This window comes from Tamandua tetradactyla, chromosome 19 (genome assembly GCF_023851605.1).
Source record: "Tamandua tetradactyla isolate mTamTet1 chromosome 19, mTamTet1.pri, whole genome shotgun sequence".
Taxonomy (NCBI): domain Eukaryota; kingdom Metazoa; phylum Chordata; class Mammalia; order Pilosa; family Myrmecophagidae; genus Tamandua; species Tamandua tetradactyla.
The window spans coordinates 9,597,343-9,611,132 of record NC_135345.1 but is presented as its reverse complement, the minus strand read 5'-3'; the positions used below and the strand labels follow the sequence as shown (position 1 = coordinate 9,611,132).

General features: G+C 35.7%; 1 pseudogene; it reads left to right on the top strand.

Moving 5' to 3' along the window:
* The first annotated feature begins 8,836 nt into the window (after positions 1-8,836).
* On the top strand, positions 8,837-9,306 carry LOC143663467 (low molecular weight phosphotyrosine protein phosphatase pseudogene; annotated as a pseudogene).
* The last annotated feature ends 4,484 nt before the right edge of the window (positions 9,307-13,790 follow it).

Genomic DNA, 13,790 nt, shown 5'->3' with positions numbered 1-13,790 from the left:
AATTTACAGAAAAATCACCAAGAAAATACAGAGTTCCTATATATTCCCTCTCACTCACACAGCTTTCCCTGTTATAAGCATTTTGAATTGGTGGTAATTTTTTTACCTTTGATGAAGCAATATTATTATAATTGTGCTGTTAACTTTAGCCTGATAAAGTTAACATTAAGGTTTATATTATGATCCATGCTTCATGGTGTAATTTATATATAACCTAACATTTCCCTTTTCATCCCCTTCAAATATATAATTCAATGATGTTAATTCCTGTCATAATGTTATGACTCTATCACTCCAAACAGAAACTCCACATCAATTAAATATTAACTACATATTCCCCTCCTCTACCCAATTCCTGATAAGTTGCATTCTAGTTTCTGACATTATGAATGTGCATATTTTGCTGATTTCATATCAGTGAGATCATACAGTATTGTCCTTTTGTGTCTAGCTTATTTCATTCAACATGATGTCTTCAAGGTTCAGTTATGTTGTAGTATGTATTAAAATGTCATTCCTTTTTACAGCTAAATAATGTTCTATTGCATGATGTCAATTGAGAAATAAACTAAGTTGCCAGGCAAAAAAAAAAAAAAGCATTTATTTGGGGACACTGATTTGCAATTTTGGAGCACAGATTCAGGTAGCAACCCAAATTATATCCTATCTTGACATTTCCAGGCAAGAGTTTTTAAAGAAAAAGAAAAAGAGCAGATAAGCTGTTTGTGGTTGGTGGCTATTAGGGGTATTTCAAATGTCCTTCAGGTTAGTGGTTTACTGAGTTTTTTATATTGTGGCTCACTTCTGGTGTCTGGATGTCATCAGGGTTTTGAGGAACATTGTTGCTTGAGGCTTTGCATACTTTGGCAGTTTGTGACATCTGATTGCTTAAGAGAAACCTCCAGAATGACCTCCTGACTCCATTTTAAATCTCTTAGCACAGAACTTTACTTGTATTGCCTTTTACATTTCCCGCTTTTGATCAAGACCTTTCTCCAAAAGCATAACTGAATAACATTTGATATTAACCCCTAAGCACCAGGGAGATTCAACCCAGGGAGTCATGTCCTACGAAAGGGGGATGTAATGAATTTATTTGCAGTTTGGCTTAGAGAGTGGTCATGTTTGAGTACAAGGAGGTTTTGGGGGGAGACTCTTAGGCATTAATTATAGTTAAATTTAGTTTCATCATTACAGAAATGTTTCATAAATGAAAACTTCAAGATCAAGGGCTTGGTGCATTAGCATGACTCAGGTAGTAGCTGCAGCTATTATTCTGGAGATGAGATAATGAATAAGAGATATTGTAGGGACTATAATAAGAAAAAAGGATTAGCAGAGTTTGCAATATGTATGAATTCAGTCTCCCCAAGGACTTATGTATAGCCAACTAGATGGGTATGGCCAATAACTGGCCCCTCTGTAGAGTCTAAATTAGCACAGACACAGTAATTTGATAGATTTCTAAGGTCAGCAGTCTTGTGCATGCTAGGAAAAAAGGATGATGAATGGCAAGGAACCAGGAAGAAAACCTAAGGGCAAGAACGAATAATTTTAAAAGGTGCAGGATTCATTATGGGCAGATCAGAGATGGCCTAGGATAGAAAAGAAGAGTTGAGGGAGAAATAAAATATATGACTAAGAGAGCCAATAAAATAATAATGAAGATTATAGCAGGCATTATTGAGTTCATTCAATTTGATGAAAATCAGGTCAGGTCCCAGTTCTTGCATTAGCCATTTACATCATATACTGTCTATTTCTGAGTGACTTAAGTCTAAGATTACCAGTAAGTATTAATTGTACAAGCTTTGTCCTAGGTCTTGGGTTAGCTGTCTACATCAGATACTGTTTACTTGTGATCCTTGGCAATTTTGAGCAATAGTTCCCTGGTAGGAATGGCTCTCCAGGCAGGGATGGGAGCTTTCTTTAAGTGAGAAATATAAATCTAAGAATCAATACCTTTTAATTTATCTGTGTATGGGTTAGTTAAAAGTACATGGTAGGGTCCTTTCCAGCAAGGGTGGAGTGCATCTTAATGGAGATATCTTTTCCAATATACAAAGTCACCAGGAATTGAAGATTGCAGTTTCAAGTATCTTTCTCTCCCAGGAGTGTGCTGGAAAGGGAATATTCTACCAAGGTTTCATTTTTTTTAAAGGTTTTGATTAGTTCCTCGCAATTGATTAGCATATTTTCTTTTGTGAGACAAGGCTTATATATTCCAAAGTTTATTTTCATACATTTCCTTCTTATAATTTCAAATGGGGATAATTTATATTTTCCACAAGGAGTGGAAATTACATTTCATAAGATTATAGATAAGTCTTATAGCCATGGTATATTAAGGCTATGAATTTAGGTAATTGAGTTTTTAGCCATGAATTTAGGTAATTGAGTTTTTTCTTTCTTAAATTTTTTATTAGAAAAGTTATAGGTTTATTGAACAATCATGCATAAAATACAGGATTCCCACTACTACCTGTGCTAGTTTGAATCTACAGTGTACCCCAGAAAAAACATGTCCTTTAATCCTCATTCAATATTGCAGGGTGGGATCTTTTGTATTGTTTCCATGGAGATGTGACCCACTCAACTGCAGATGGTAACTTTTGATTAGATGATTTCCATGGAGATGTGTCCCCACCCATTTTAGGTGGGGTTGCTTACTGGAGCCCTTTAAGAGAGAACCATTTTGGAAGAAACTTGAGAGCCACCAGACTCAACAGAGCCAACAGAACGGACAGAGACCAAAGGAAGCCATTGAAGAGAAAGTTAGCAGCTCTCACCATGTGCCTTTGCAGCTGAGAGAGAAACCCTGAGAGCCTCAGCCTTCTTGAACCAAGATACCTTTCCCTGGATGCTTTAGATAAAGACATTTTCATACCCTTGCCTTCACTTGGACATTTTCACAGCCTTAGAACTGTAAACTTGCAACTTAATACCTTCCCCCTTTTAAAAGCTACTCCATTTCAGGTACATTGCATTCCAGCAGCTTTCAAACTAGAACACCACCCTACCACCAACACTTGCATTGGTGTGGAAATTTGTTACAATTGATATTAAAACTTTTCTGTAATTCTACTATTTTTAGCAGTAATTACATTTGGTACAATTGATAAAAGGTTATTTAAAGAGTACTAAAACTATTTTTTAATTTTCATTATATGTATTTTAAAAAATATTTTATTGATGAATCTTCACACAAATACAGTCCATACATGGTGTACAATCAGTGGCTCACAATATCATCACATAGTATGTATTCATCACCACAATCATTTTTAGAACACTCCAGAAAAAGAAATACAAATAAAAAAGAGAAAACTCATACATCCCATAGCCCTTACCCCTCCCTCTCATTGATCACTAGTATTTCAACCTACCCAATTTATTCCATACCTTATTCCCCTCTTATTTATTTATTTTATCCATATTTTTTACTCATTTGTCCATACCATAGATAAAAGGAGCATCAGATGCAAGGTTTTCACAATCACATAGTCATACTGTGAAAGCTATATCATTATACAATCATCTTCAAGAAACATGGCTACTGGAACACAGCTCTACAGTTTCAGGCACTTCCCTCTAGCCTCTCTAATATACCTTAAACTAAAAGGGGGATATCTATATAATGCATAAGAATAACCTCCAGGATAACCTCTCAACTCTGTTTGAAGTCTCTCAGCCACTGACACTTTATTTTGACTCATTTCTCTCTTCCCTCTTTTCGTCGAGAAGGTTTTCTCAATCCCTTGATACTGAGTCCCAGCTCATTCTAGGATTTCTGTCCCATGTTGCCAGGGAGGTTTAGACCCCTGGGAATTCTGTCCACATAGACAGGGGGAGGGCAGTGAATTTGCTTGCCATGTTGGCTGAGAGAGGGAGAGGCCACATCTGAGCAACAAAAGAGGTTCTCTGAGGGTGACTCTAAGGCCTAATTTAAAGTAAGCTTAGCTTATCCTTTGCAGGGATAAGTTTCATATGAACAAACTCCAAAATTGAGGGCTTGGCCTAGTGATTTGGTTGTCCCCACTGCTTGCAAGAATATCAGGAATTCTTCAAATGGGGTAGTTGAATTTTCGCTCTTTCTCATCATTCCCCAAAGGGGACTTTGCAAATACTTCTTTATTCACTGTTCAAATCACTCTGGGATTTATCAGGGCATCACATTAGACAAACCTAGAAAATCTCATGCCCTATTCAAGGTTCCATGTACTTATGGTGTTCAAGTGGGTTAAATGAATTTTAATTATGCCATTTGTTTTTTCCATAAGCCTGAAGATGGAGGTCATAGCCACAATGAAAATGTGGCAAAATGGACCATATTTTGCATATTGCTTTCATAATTTTTCCTATAAAGTGGTTCCTCGGTTACTGTGAAGTTCTGAGGGAATTTCTCAATTTGTAATTATTTTTTCTAACAATACCTTTGTGATGGTAGCCACAGTAGCTTGTTTACAGGAAAAGGCTTCAGCTCAATGGGTGTACATACAAATCATTATTAAAATATATTTATAGTCTTGACATGGGGTAATGGAATAAAATACAATTGCCAAATTTCAAAAGGTCTAGTTGGTGAGAGAAAATGTCCTTGAGAGCTATGAAAAGGATTTCCTGAATTATGCTTGGAAAAAATTAAGCAATTGTGATGTATTTTCAAAGCTATTTTGGGGTTGTTTTCCAGAAATAGTGCTCTCTTAAACTTAGCATTTTATCAGTATACCAGGAGACATATGATAAATAATTTTCAAAACTTTTTCCTGGAGGTAAGTAGGGAGAACTGGTTTACCTTAGGGCCAAACTATGATTTAATCATGGGCTTATAAAGGCAGAGGACATTTTTCCTTTTTTTTCTCCAGAGGAGAAATATTTTATTGAGCCTCAAGGAGTAATGCTTTTAGGTTTCCAGTAGAGTTATTTGATTCAAACATCATTGTAGAAGCAGGAATAGGATTAGAATTTATTGCTGCACTTTTTGCAGCTGTATCTGTCATATGGTTGGCAGAACTTCCTTCTGTAATTGACTGATCAGGAATTCTAATTGTAGCTAAGGCCCTTGGTAATATTATAGCATCTAGGAATTATGTAACATGAGAGCTATTTTTTATTTTTCCTCCATCGAATGTCCAGGAATGGTTTAAAAGGGATGAAGGTTAGAACAGTCAGAGTCAGCAGTTCTGGATTTTTCAAGCTTGATAATATGCTTAGAGAAGTCATTATTAGTCTTTTTTAATTTATTATTTGTTTCTTGAAGAGAGGCAACTGTAGAATTAGTTATACATTTGGAAGCTTCTGAGTGCTAATTAAAATAAGTATCCCATTTGGGATGAGTCCAGCCCTGGTACCATGGGATCAACAATTCCATCCTGACCAAAAGGGGGAAAATAAATGTAACTAAAATATATGAGTAGCAGAGAGAGTTCAAATAGAGTCCAGAGGCTACTCTGAAGGTCACTCTTACTCAGGCTTCAGTTAGACATTTCTACTTATCTTAACTTGCCAAAACCCAACCAAAACCTTTCCAGCCAATTCTAAAGAACATCTAGAGCAATATATGATTCTACAAAGGTTCCATGCACTAGGGTAGCTTTCCAGAAACCTGAAACCTGCAGATGGGTCCCTGGACAAGATAAGTCCTGAAACATAAAGGGTCCAGCCTCTACAGAACATCAGCTAGATCCATCTTCTGATGCCATATTATTGACATCCCCCTCCAACCTGAAAAAATTAGAATGGGCAAAGATCAAATACCCCTTAAGAGTGGGGCAGAAAGATCAAAGGTGATGGTGGAGTTATACTGAGAAGGTAGGGTTTAACAAACGAGTATGATGCTGAATCATTAAATTGATATTTCTTTTAGTCTCTAGTATCTTAGAGCAGCTAGAAGAAAAAACTAAAATTTTGGAATTGTAACCCATACCAAACTCTGATATCTGTTCTACAACTAATTGTTGTGCTGTGATTTGAAATTTATTGCTTTTGTCTATATATGTCATTTTTCACAAAAAAAGTCAATTGTAATGATACAAAAAAATATTTATTCCTTCTAGTCTCCTATGTTCTGGAACAGCTAGAAGGAAAAATCTGAGATGATGGTATGGTAGCCCATGACAAATTCTGGAATCTGTCCTATAACTACTTGTTGAAGAGTGCTTTGAAAACTCTTGCTTTTTTCTTTCTTTGCTTTGTATGTTTGTTATATTATACAATAAGAAAGTTTTTCTTTTTAAATAAGGATCCCATTTGGGTTGTTCAGTTTTAAAGACTCTATTTTCTAGTTGAGTATGCAGACCATTATAATTCAAGATTTTCTCTAGTGTGCCAGGTTCAGTGGGATAAGATTTTATATGAAGCAGGACCATAATTTTTGTACGAGAAACCAACTGGTGTGCTAGATGGCAGTGCACCATTAGAGTTCTTAACTTTCTGAGTCATAGGAAACACCAAACTGTTTTCCTTAGAGGTTGTACCATTTTACATTCCCAGCAGCAATGAGTGAGTGTTCCTATTTCTTAACATAGTCTCCAATACTTACTTTCCAATATTTTAATAGTAGCCATTGTAGTAGGTGTGAGATTGTATTTCATTGTGGTTTTGATTTATTTGCATTTCCCTGAAGGCTAATGACATTTGCCATGTTTTCATGTATGTATTGACCATTTGCATACTTTCTTTGAAGAAATATTTTTTCAAGTCTTTTTCCCATTTTTAAATGGGATATTGCTTTTTTGTTGTGTTGTAGGAGTTCTTTATATATTCAGAATATTAACTCTTTATCAGACATCATATGATTTCCAAATATTTTTTCCATTCTATAGGTTGCCTTTTTGTTTTCTTGATAAAGTTCTTTGATGTACAAAAGCTTTCAATTTTGATTAAATCCCATTTATCTATTTTGTCTTTTGTTGCTTGTGCTTTTGGTGTAAAGTCTAAGGAACCATTACCTACAACAATATCCTGAATATTTTCCCTATGTTTTCTTCTAAGATTTTACAGTTTTTGTTTATATATTTAGGCCATTCATTGATTTGGGGTTTATTCTTGTATATGATGTGAGGTGGGGTTCATCTTATTTTTTGCATATGGCTATCCAGTTCTCCCAACATGGTTTGTTGAAGAGACTATTCTTTCCCCACTAAGTGGACTTGGCACCTTTGTCAAAGATCTATTGGACAAAGGTCTTGGGATCTATTTCTACCTTCTCAATTCAATTCAATTAGTCTTTATAACTGTCCCTGTGCCAGTAACATGTTGTTTTGATTACTGTAGTTTTGTAATTAAGTTTTACAATCAGGAAGTGTGAGTCCTCCAACTTTGTTTTTCTTCTTCAAGATCATTTTGGCTATTTGGGGCTGATTACCCTTCCATATGAATTTGGTGATTGGCTTTTCCATTTCCACAAAGAAGTCTGTTTGGATTTTGATTGGAATTGCATTAAATCTGTACATCACTTTGGGCAGAATTGATATCTTAACAATTGTACTTGTTTGAAGTGATGTATGTATCCTAGAAAAACCGTGTTTTAATCGTAATCCCATTTTGTAAAGGTAGCCATTTCTTCTAATCCTTATTCAGTATTGTATGTTTGGAACTGTAATTAGATTATCTCCCTGGAGATGTGATCTAATCAAGAGCTGTTATTAAATTGGATTAAGTAGAGGTGTGTCTCCACCCATTTGTGTGGGTCTTGATTAGTTTCTGAAGTCCTATAAAAGAGGAAACATTTTGGAGCATGAGATTCAGAGAGAGGAGAGCAGAACAACATAGCCATGAGAAGCAGAGTCCACCAGCCAGCAACCTTTGGAGATGAAGAAGGAAAATGTCTCGCAGGGAGGTTCATGAAACAGGAAGGCAGGAGAAGCTAGCAGATGATACCATGCTCGCAATGTGCCCTTCCACTTGAGAGGAACCCTAACCGTGTTCACCACGTGCCTTTCCAGATGAGAGAGAAACTCTGACTGTGTTTGCCATGTGCCCTTCCACTTGAGAAAGAAACCCTGAACTTCATTGGCCTTGTTGAACCAAGGTATCCTACCTTAGATGCCTTAGATTGAACATTTCTATAGACTTGCTTTAATTAGGACATTTTCTCAGCCTTAGAACTGTAAACTATCAATTTATTAAATTCCCCTTTTTAAAAGCCATTTCGTTTCTGGTATATTGCATTCTGGCAGCTAGCAAACTAGAACAACAATATTTCCTTTTCCAATCCATGAACCTATTCCATGTTCATATATTTCCATTATTTGGTTCTTCTTTGATTTCTGTCAGCAATATTTCATAGTTTTCCATGTACATGCCCTTTACATCCCTAGTTAAGTTTATTCCTAGTTATTTAATTCATTTAGTTGCTATTATAAATGGATTTTTCCCCTTAATTTCCTCCTCAGGTTGCACTTTACTGTATATGGAAACACTATTGATTTTTGTTTGTTGATCTTATACCCCACTACTTGCTGAATTTGTTTTTTTGGCTCTAATAGATTTGTTATAGATTTTCAGGACTTTTTATATGGGGCTGTGTCATCTGTAAATAGTGAAAGCTCTACTTCTTTGTTTCCAATTTGGATACCTTTAATTTCTTTTTTCTTGCTTAATTATCTAGAACTTCAATACAGTGTTGAATAACAGTTTTGACAATGGGCATCCTTATATTATTTCTCATTTTAGGGGAAATGCCTTCAGTCTTTCACCAGTGAGTATGATGTTATTGGTGGGTTTTTCTTATATGCCCTTTATAATGTGAAGGAATTTTCCCTATATTCCTAGTGTTCTAAGTCTTTTTATCAAAAGCTGCCCTGGAGCTCTGTACCCTTTTGCACTTGAGAAGATGGCAGCACAGCTGCCCAAGTCACTGCTGTTTGTATGTCTTGGTAATGTTTGTCAGTCACCCGTTGCAGAGGCAGTTTTCAGAAAACTTGTAACTGATCAAAGTATTACAGATAATTGGAGGACAGACAGTGCTGCAACATCCAATTATGAGATAGAAAACCCTCTTGATTATTGAGGGCAAAATTGTAGAAAGAAGCATAATATTCCTATGATTCACATTGCCCAACAGGTTACCAAAGAAAACTTTGCCACATGTGATTATGTACTGTGCATGGATGAAAGTAATCTGACAGATTTGAATAGAAAAAGTAGTGAAGTTAAAAACTGCAAAGCAAAAATTGAACTACTTGGGAGCTGTGATCTATGAAAAACAACTTATTATTGAAGATCCCTATTATGGGAAACACTCCAACTTTGAGACTGTATCAAAAGTGTGTTAGGTGCTGCAAAACATTTTTGGAGAAGTAGCAGTAAATGTCCACCCATTCATTACTGAAGGTCAACATTGATTAACACTCTACAGTGATGTTCTAGTTTTTTTCAGTCAATCAGTGTGTTAAAAGTGTAATGTTTCAGAGCTCAAGGCCACACTGTTTTCTCAATTGACTTATGATTTCTTATCTTAAAAAATAATTGAAGATGAAAATCAATATTGTGTTTGGCAGAAGAATCAATGAAAATTTTTGATTCAGACATCTTATGGGGTACATTGAATGTTGTAAAACAAATGGACCACTTATCTTGTCCCAATTACAAAAACAGTTTAACAAACAAAATGTAATATTTTTTGTGTATTTTATGACAATCATTTCTTTCCAGTTTTAAATGTTAAGGTACTACCCTGTGATGGTCAGCCTTCTAACATGCTTGCTTATAATCATTATTAAATAATTAAAATATCACATTCAGGCCCAAGTCTATATCTGAATCTGTTGACTTTTAAATAATCTACCTCTTTTGAGTTCAGTATGTATAACATGATGGATAAATGTCCTCTATTCACCTATGCTACCCCTCTTTTTGTCCCAGGACCTTTTACTGAATTACATACCCCCATCATAGGAGTTCACTATCTTGATTGGAAATATTTTAATTCAACATACCCAGAGTGCACACTTGTATGTTAAAAGGATAAGAAAGAGAATGACTTATTGTATAAATCTTCAGCATTATTCTTAATTTTTGTGTATCTAGTTTATTTCATGAGGAAGCAAGCTTTCTTCTCCCATTTGGATTAATTTGCCTCTGACACTTTAATTATATCCAGAAAGTATACTGCATGCTGTTTCATCTTATGCTCACTTTGACAAATGTGCCTGCTGTACATGAACATATAACCCAAATGTCAAAAATTATGTATCAACGTAGATGGGAAAAATAGTTTCAAAAGCCAGAAAAAGAGAATTCTATTATGTTGAAGTACTTAAATAATATGTTAAGTGTTTTGTTATTAGTGTTTTATTTATAGGGAATTTCTGTGTACTTTGAGATAACTATAATTTCACATTCATTTGTATATATATCAGAAAATATTGGTTTCAAAATTAACTGGGGAGTATAAAAATGCAATTGAGATATATAAAAAACAGTGTCCTGGATTTTTTTCAAATGCATTTTCTGTGTCAATTGAGAGGATCAAGTGTTTTTTTTCTTTATTCTAGTAATGTAGTATATTACATAATTGATTTTGTAATGTGGAACCATGTTTGCATTCCTGAAATAAATCCCACTTGATCATGGTGAATAATTCTTCAATTTGCTGTTGGATTTGGTTTGCTAGTACTTTTTTTAAAGATTTTCACATCTATGTTCATAAGGTATATTGGTCTGTAATTTTATTTTATTCTGGTATCTTTATCTGGCTTTGGTGGGTGATGTTGGCCTCATAAAATAAGTTAGTGAGTGTCCCCTCCTCTTCAACTTTTTGAAAGCAGTAAATTTTTCTCTGAATGTTTGGTAGAATTCACCAGAGAAGCTGTCTGATACAGGGGTTTTCTTTGTTGGAAGATTAAGAGTATATTGTTTAATTTCCTATATTTGTAGATTTTCCAATTCTCCCTCTTTTACTGATTTCTAGTTTAATTCCATTGTAGTCTGGGAATATGCTTTGTATGATTTGAATCCTTTTAAATTTATTGAGACTTGGTTTTTGAAGTAACATGTGGCCTATTATGGAGATTGATGCATGTACACTTGAGAAGAATGTGTATCTTGTTGTTTTCAGGTGCAATTTATGCATGTTTGCTTTGTATATTTAATTTATAGTATTCTTAAATTTCTCCATTTCCTTATTTTTTTTTTGCTTAGATGTTCTCTGCATTGATGAAAGTTGGGTATTGAAGTCTCCAACAATCACTGTAGAAGTGTCTATTTCTCCCTTCAATTTTGTCAGTGTTTACTTCATGTATTTGGGGCACTGTGTTTAGGTGTATAAATGTGTATGATTGTTACTCTTTGGTAAATAGGTCTTTTAAAGAATATATAGTGTGCTTATTTGTCTCTTGTAACAGATATTGACTTAAAGTCTATTTTGTCAGATATCACCATAGCTACTGCTGTTCTCCTTTGATTACTATTTTTTTCCATCCTTTCACCTTCAACCTGTTTGTGTTCTGGGGTCTAATGTGAGCCATTTTGTAAACAACATTGTGCTTGTTTCAAGCTATTATGTAAAAAAGCCTTGTCCTTTAATCCTCATTCGACATTGCTGGGTGAGATCTTTTTGATTGTTTCCATGGAGATGTGACCCAATTATGGTTGGTAACATTTTATCAGAAAGTTAACATGGTGATGTGTCTCCATCCATTCAAGGTGGGGTTACTTAATGGAAACTTTAAGGAGGGAACCATTTTGTAAAAAGCTTTAGAGCCACCAGAGCCAACAAGGTCCACACAGCCAGAGACCATTAGAAATGAAGAAAATGCATGCCTGGAAAGCCTTTGAAGAAGCCTGGAGAGAAAGTTAGTAGATGCTAGCCTTTCCAGCTGAGAGAAACCCCGAACATCATTGGCCTTCTTGAGCCAAGGTATCTTTCCTTGGATACCTTAATTTGGAATTTTCATGGCCTCAGAATTGTAAACTTGCAACTTAATAAATTCACCATTTTAAAAGCCATCCCATTTCTGGTATATCACATTCTGGCAGCTTACAAATTAAACAGACTTTGGTACCAGGAGTGGGGTGCTGCTGTGGTTTGCAAATACCAAACACGTGGGAGTGGCTTCTTAAGTGGATAAGGGGAAGATTTTGGAAGAAGTTTAGAAAGCTTGATAGAGAAGGCCTGCAGTGCTTTGAAGAGACAGTTGGTAGAAATACCTCTGATGAGGCTTTAGACATAAATGCAGAATTTGCCGTTGCAAACTAGAAGGAAGGTGACCCTTGTTTTAAAACGGCAGATAGTTTGGCCAAATTGAGTACCTCTGTTGGATGGAAGTTATAATTTAAAGAAGACAACTCAGGATACTCAGTTGAAGCAACTTCCAAACTAAATGTGGAAAAGGCAGCCTGGCTTCTCCTTGCAGCTTATAGTGAAATGTGGCAGGGAAGAGATAGCTGAGCACTGAACTTTGGATACAAAGAAGCCAGAAATTGATGGTCTAAAAAACTCTGGGCTTCCAAAAAGGGAGACCCCAGAAAATAGTGCCCCGCATGAGGATGTAACCAAACATTGAAGCAGTCAGCCATTATAGGACAAGTGAGGATTTGAGACAGAGCTATCCTGGAAGGATTTGTGGAAAGTCCTTTTGCCTCAGGGGCATGATCCCAATGTACTCTACAGAAAACCAACAAAAGTGTTGTAAAACCTGTATAAATGGAGCCACTGCCAGCCTGAACTAAAAGGAACAAAAAAAGAGACAAATTGAAGGAAAAATAACTTCAGAGGCAGAACTATGGAAGCTAAGGTCTCAAGTTAAGAAACACCAGGCCAGGAGATCAGACCTATGCAAGCACTTGGAGAGGATGAGTGTGCCCCTAAGTCAGAGGGTGAGACTTCCACTTTATTGCTCAGGAAGAGTTGTACTGCCTCAGGCCTTAGAGAAGGTGGAACACATTCCTTGGGGATTGTGGAGAGCTTGGCTGCCACCCCATTATTCTGGAGGGGTTAAGCATATGGCCCAGAGATAGTAGAGGGCCCAGGTATGGCCGTGATGTTTGAAAAGGGTAGAGCTGAGAAAAAAGTGGTGTCCCCAAAGTCTCCCAGGTTGCATTTGGACAGAGCCTGGCTGCTGCACAGGCTCTTGGAAAGGGTGAGACTGCTGATTTCCAAAGACTTGAGGATAAGCAACTCTCAGACTTTGAAATCTGATGATGTTTGTCTTGATATTGTTATGGAATGAATGCATTTTGCATTTGGAAAGAACATGTCTTTTGGGGGTCCAAAAGGTGCAATGTGTCATTTTGAAGCCCTTATGTACCCCAGAAAAGCCATGCCCTTTAATCCTCATTCCATATTGCTGAGTGAGATCTTTCTGATTGTTTCCATGGAGATGTGACCCACCTAATTGCGGGTGGTAACTTTTTTTAAACAATATTTTTATTGAGAAATCTTCCATACATTCCATACATGGTGTACAATCAATGGCTCACAATAACATCAGATAGTTGTGTATTCATCACCATGATCATTTTTTTAGAACACTTTCTTTTTTTTTTTTATTAATTAAAAAAAGAATTAACAAAACAATTAGAAATCATTCCAATCTACATGTACAATCAGTAATTCTTAATAACATCACATAGTTGCATATTCATCATTTCTTAGTACATTTGCATCGATTTAGAAAAAGAAATAAAAAGACAACAGAATAAGAATTAAAACAATAATAGAAAGAAAAAAAAAACAAAAACAAAAACAAAAAACCTATACCTCACATGCAGCTTCATTCAGTGTTTTAACATAATTGCATTACAATTGGGTAGTATTGTGCTGTCCATTTCGGAGTTTTTATATC